This window comes from Octopus bimaculoides, chromosome 19 (assembly GCF_001194135.2).
Source record: "Octopus bimaculoides isolate UCB-OBI-ISO-001 chromosome 19, ASM119413v2, whole genome shotgun sequence".
NCBI lineage: Eukaryota > Metazoa > Mollusca > Cephalopoda > Octopoda > Octopodidae > Octopus > Octopus bimaculoides.
In genome coordinates this window covers 20143333-20150087 of record NC_068999.1, presented here as the reverse complement: position 1 = coordinate 20150087, position 6755 = coordinate 20143333, and positions in this window count along the sequence as shown.

Genomic DNA, 6755 nt, shown 5'->3' with positions numbered 1-6755 from the left:
AGCATATAAGCACGTGCACATAAGTGCAACAAAATAGCTTTGACAAACGACCCCCTCCCACCACCACCACTTACTGTTTAAGTAAACTAAGCAAACAATTCGCTAGTTAGTTGGATAGTGAAACAATTGGCTAATAATAAAGGAGTGAAATCGAACCGGTGCGCGTGTTAATAATATTCTTTTCTAATCTAGGGACAGGGCCCGAAATTTTGGGGGAGGGAGCCAGTCTATTAGATCGACTCCAGTACGCAACTGGTACTTAATTTATCGAATCCGAAAGGTTGAAAGGCAAAGTCGACCTCCGCGGAATTTAAATTCAGAACGTAAAGACAGACGAAATACCGTTAAGTATTTCGCCCGGCGTGCTAACATTTCTGCCAGCTCGCCGCCTTAATAGTGTTGATAATATTGGCATAATGACTTTCCCTGAATATATATCTCTCTTAATGCAGTGGTTTGGCCAGGATATAAAAGTCTATGCGATTTTCAAACCGTATTCATCATTTATAGCAGCGTCAGTTTGAAATAATGTTAGAGGTCTGCATCTGCTTAACCACAGAATGGATGGAATGAACTCAATTTTCTTACACAATTACTTTTCCGTCACATGCCACAAAGTAATTAAAAGAAAGTAGATCGTTTTAGTTCTGAAAAGGACGGAAATACAACGCAATGTGGTTTATTTCCACCCACCTCAAGCACCATCCATTTGTTAAACGGTTTTAAATATTAAAATTTTTAGAACTTCCTTAACGTTGTGAGTAGCTGAACATAGGGCATCTTCATTATTAGTTTCCCACCGGTATTTTGTCATTGAAAATCTAACGGTACATAACCAGTCTTCAGAGATTTATTTTCTCAAACACATTGTTTCTTAAGGTGATACAGAGCTAAATTCTGGTTGAAGCATCGTTGGTGAAAGTCTTGGTAAATATTACAACCCGATTCCTTCGCTATATCTTCTATCCTATTTCGTACCACAATGCCACCATTCCAAGTTACCTTATTAAATAAAGAATGACAATATTTGACAATTCAGCAATTCAGCAAAGGTGATATAAATTTGCATGGGAAAGTAAAATTATAGACTCTAAATAAACATCACAACCTCAATGTTTAAAATAGCAAAAAAAATTCAATCACTTTTGCACAAAATTGTATATATATATATATATATATATATATATATATATATATATATATATATATATATATGCGTGTGTGTGTGTATTTGTATGTGTTTGTGTGTACGTATGTGTATGTGTGTACGCGCGTGTATGAATGTGTCTGTATCTGCGTGGAAGAGGTGTCTCTGATGTGTGAGTGCATCTGTGTGCCACTGGTACGTTTACAATATTATTACCGAACAGGTATCTACTATATGAGATATATGAGACTGTGGTGCCATTCATTGTTGATATCAAAACAATGTAATATTTTCAAGTACCATTTTTTTTTTTAACGAAAAAATTTTACTAATAACATTCTTCAAAGTAGCGGAAATAAACAAAATATATTTCGTTCGATCTATTCTCCAAATTGTCCGCCATTCCAAACACTGTTATGGACAGGATGAAAATGTTAAGCAGTATAAAAGTATAAAAACATTGCTAAAATTCTTATTTACTATAGAGTGCATTAACTTAAATGTTATAAATTTAACTGTCATAATTTTTTTTATAGCAAGTGAATAGATGAGTAAATATATGAAGTCTCCTAAATATATCCTATATAAGTGAAGAGACACGACAATGCACACACACACACACACACACACACACACACACACACACACACACACACACACACACACATATGGGTATTTCATACATAACTATCGCTCTAACATTTATGTTGCTTACAATGTAGAACTTGTCACACGCTATGTGATTTTGTTCAAAAGCATCCCTTGCATATGTACTGAATCTGAGCGAAGCTTTTTTAATGCGATGAATTGTATAAAGAGAGCAAAACAACCTACCATGTCAATTTGAAAGTGTTGCCTATATTCGTTATATCAGGCAGATAAATGATATAATATAGATAAAGGGCAGTATGGCCGAATGTTAAAGAAGTTTGCTTATCAAACACAAGGTTACCAAATCGGTCTTATTCATAATTGTATAAGCTACTGAGGCAGACTGAAGAGAAACGCCTCAGTTGCATTAGACCTGTAATTCGAACGATAGATTTCTCACACGCTGTGTTTCGTTGATTCAGCCTGAATCCTATCTTACGGGTATACCTGAATATGCAACCGCCCACAGGTTAATTTAGGAAGAGTTATTTCACTCCCACAACAAGTCTCTAATCACTTACCGTCGCTCGACGGAGATGGCCCAATATATACAAGGAAAACAGTTTTTAATTCATCTAATTTTGTCGGTATATAATCGAAGTGTGTGTTACAAAATAACAGAGTGACATTTGAAAAAAAACATTTTACCATCAGACGTGAATTTTCTCCATGTATACCCCAATAGCAATTAATTTCACTAATATATTCTGGGCAAAATTCAAGATACAGTAAATGGAGACGTTCAAATCAAAGCAGGGTATTGTACCAATTCTCTGATTTTCCCTAAGAAGGATCGCACGACAGGTTATTTATCTTCTTGTAATTCTGTGATTGTTACGTAAAATATGAAATACGTCCAATATGAAATTCCTGTCTAGTTTTTCGGAAACTAGCACTGAGGTTCTGGACATAAGAGTTAAGTTTATAGAAGGCAGAATAATCACAAAGCTATTTTGGACGCCCAAGTCATCCCACATCTACTTTCACTAGCACTCCGATGATCAACATCATAGAATTAAATCAAATCCGAAATCTCACATTTTTAAGATAAAGCAAATACCTGCTGACGTATGGGATTCCTGGAACATGCAAATGCTTTTGTACGTCATTATGTTAAGCGTGGTTACAGTGAATCACTATTAAATGAAATCGCCAATACATAACGAAAATTAACAAGGAAAGGCAAACTTCCACGCATAAGTTTAGCAGCTAAAATAAAATTTCTCCTCAAATTCCTTTAGAGATTAACTGACACCGAAATTTCACTGACATTCCAAAAGTGTTGCATGAAATTACCAACATATTTCAGAGAAGTATCGTCGTTTCAAACAAATATTCCCTCGTCCACTTATTGCAGTCATAAGACGCATAAAAAATATATAAGAAACCTATTACCTCTAAACACTACCTCTAATCACAAGAAAACTGGCATTGGAGTTTCTGAAAGATGCACCTCGATAAATAGGCGCAAGAAAGGTAGACCATATCCATTGTGAGAGAACCTGAGGGCGGCGAGCTGAGAGAAGACGTTAGTACGCCGGGTGAAATGCATAGCGGTATTTTGGTCTGCCGCTGCGGTATTTTGCTCGCTGCTACGTTTCTGAGTTCGAATTCCGCCGAGGTCGACTTTGCCTTTCATCCTTTCGGGGTCGATAAATTAAGTACCGAAAGGATGAAAGGCAAAGTCGACCTCGGGGGAATTTGAACTTAGAACGTAGCGACGGGCGAAATACGGATAAGCATTTCGTCCAGCTCGCTAACGACTCTGCCAGCTCACCGCCTAAATGATAATAATAATAATAATAATAATAACAACAACAACAACAACAACAACAACAACAACAAAAACAACAACAACAACAACAACAACAACAACAGCAACAATAATTGTGACTGTAGGGTGCGAATAAATATACATTAATAAACAAACCCTTAAGAAGAACTTACATTAATGCTCGATTGTTACAGATCCTTTTAAATAGATTGTTGTTCAAGAGCTTTCAAATTTCCATATCATAAAACACGTCTCAACATTGAGGCATAGGCATAAAGCAAATCGATCTTCACTAATGATTAAATAAACGTATAATATTAAATGACTGGTATTGAGCAGCCCACCACCTTACAACCCAGGGAAAATTGCCCTGAAAAGTCACAGTTAATACCTATGCCAGAGTATAACATAAAATATAAAATACAGTAATTAGCGATACGATAAGTGCATATTTACAACAAAACATTTCCAGGTGTTATGAAATATGAAAGAATGTGTATACAGTGCTGAGGTGTACTACAAATAAGAAAAAAAACCCCAGAAAACACAAGAATAAACAAGTCATTAGGTGCACTTTTGGCGGATTTCAGAAAGCATGGAGGTTTTGAAGGATGTAGTAACGATGAATATGAGTAGTTTATTCCATGCTTCAAAAATTCTGAGCGTGAAAAGATGTTTCCGAAAGTCGTGGGTACTGTGTTGTTTTTTGGTTTTGTGAGCATGTCCGCGAGTGCTTGATAAATGGAATTCAAAAAGGTTTGTGTTTGGAGAGATGGTGGGTAATGTTATGGGTGTCTACCAAGTCAATTGCCAGACGTCCGAGCTTCAATGTGTCCATATGCAGGGAACCAAGACGTTCAGGTTTTGGTAGGTACCTGACGATGGGTTGCACGTTTCTGAACAATTTCCAGGAGATTTATATGCTTTTTTGCGATTATTGTTATATTTTGGACGTTATGCCAAGGGAAGAGTTTGTATCACTTCTCTCTTGCGATGGATGAAAGTATTAACATCGATTACTACTTTAATTTGAACGCTATGCCAAAGGAGCTGTTTAGATACATCTCTTGTTTCGTATTGATTATATATCACTCAGTATAATATACCATATTAACTCGGAAATGCAACCATTTGTTTAAAAAGTTGACTTGTGACGGACTTCGAATTCGGATTTGAGCTCTCGCACTAACCGGAGTTCAATACCAATCAACATCTTACGTTAGGTTGGTGTATTTGTACCTGCAGAGAGCTTAAACAGCATTTTGTCCGTGTTACTTATCCGTTATTAATTACTCTTTATTATGATATACATATAAACACACACACAGAGACAGACACACACATACATGTGTTTATATGTATAGGTAGATCTTATAAGCTGACAAGGCAAGATCACTTTAAACCTAGGCGCGTTGAGAGCTAATGATAACCATTAAGAAGCGTTGGGCATCAAAATGCGAAATCGTTGGTGATTTAGCTCTATCTGCGACCGTATGAGATCTGTCACTCTTGTCAGCTCATTCAAATAGTGCTTTTGTGGTTATTGAGTTTTGACTCTTATTCCTAGGAGTATTGGTCCTGATTATTGCCCTTGTTCACTTTAGTGACACATATATTTCTGCCTTTAGGTTGTAAAATTGCGAATGAGCCACCCATATTATTTACAATTCTCACACCACCGTTTAAGAAATCAGCATATGATTTCAACAGAGTTCTTTTAAGCTGACCAGGCGAGATGAGTTTAGCCCAAGGTGTGGTGAGAGCAACTGATGATCATTAAGATGCGTTAAGCATCAGAATGCGAAATCATAGGTGATCTATCTCTATCTACGACCGTAGGGGGCTTGTCTCTCTTGTCAGCTCATTGAGATAGTGCATTAGTGGATTTCGAGTTGTTTTAACACTTATTTCTAGCAACATTGCTGCTCATTATTAATGCTCTTGTTCACTTTAGTGACGTATATAGTTCTGCCTTTAGGTACACAGACACACATACTCGCACACGCACACACATTTCCATGTGTGCATGCGACTGTGTGAATGTGTGTGTGTGTGTGTGGCTGGGTGGATGTATGTGTGAGTTTAGTATCCATCCCGTACATTTGGCTCTGATATATTTTCCTGTTTCGTTGCTACGAAGGTTTCGGAAACTATAACTGCTGAACTTTCCGAGAAAATATAAAACATCATGAAATTCTTTTGATTGTTGCTAATATTGTTGCTGTTGGTGGTGCTGTTTTCGTTCTTGCTGTTGTTGTATTTCTCTTTGACAGCCTGTGCTTGACCATCCCATCTTTTATTCATATATAGTTTTCTAAGTTTACGTTATCGAATACAAACTTTGTTGAAAGAAAGTAGGGTGTGATGTGATGGACGTTTCGTTGCTATTTCTGGACGTTCGAGACACCAAGTAGATTTGCTATAATTTAAGAAGATCCCACTATTTTCAGATTCACATGCATTGACCTACATTTTATAAAGATTTGATTTATTCTGAGACAAAATAAACTGACAATCCAGCATTGATTTAAGTGTAAATAATAGACTACGAAGACAAAGGTTAGACATATATCTGTAAAATCTATCGTCTACACGGAAAGATTGTCTGTTGAAACAGCGGTTATCTAGAAAAGAAAATGTAGATTGTTGACATCCAGTAGATTATTTGGTTTCCTTCGTTGAAAGAAAAACTTACTATGATGACGGAAAATTGAACCACCTCGTGGATGAATAAATTTAATCTAACAGAGAATAAAATAAAATACTATAATAATATATTGGGAACAACTGTGGTTGTGAAGGTTAATTGTTCTGGGTTCGATCCAAATGTGTAGCATCATAGCAGCTTCTTCTATCATACTCTCTGGTTATCAACATATTTCTATGTGAAATTTCGTACACAGAAAATATACAGAGGCCCGTCTATGCTGTATGCAAATACACTCTAATATATACACCCTAAAGGGCACCTAAAAACATGTTCGTGCAGAATAAATGTATTTCATATTTAATGAAAAATATACACGTGCTGTTCGTGAATTTTTCTTCTCTGGACTTTTTGACGAGGATGTATGCTAGAAAGGTTGAAAACTTTGTAGTTTTAAATATTCTTTTTTTTTTCTAGTCTTCGATTGTTAATGTTCAACTTTTAATATTCGATTTGACTATACAAACATACATACA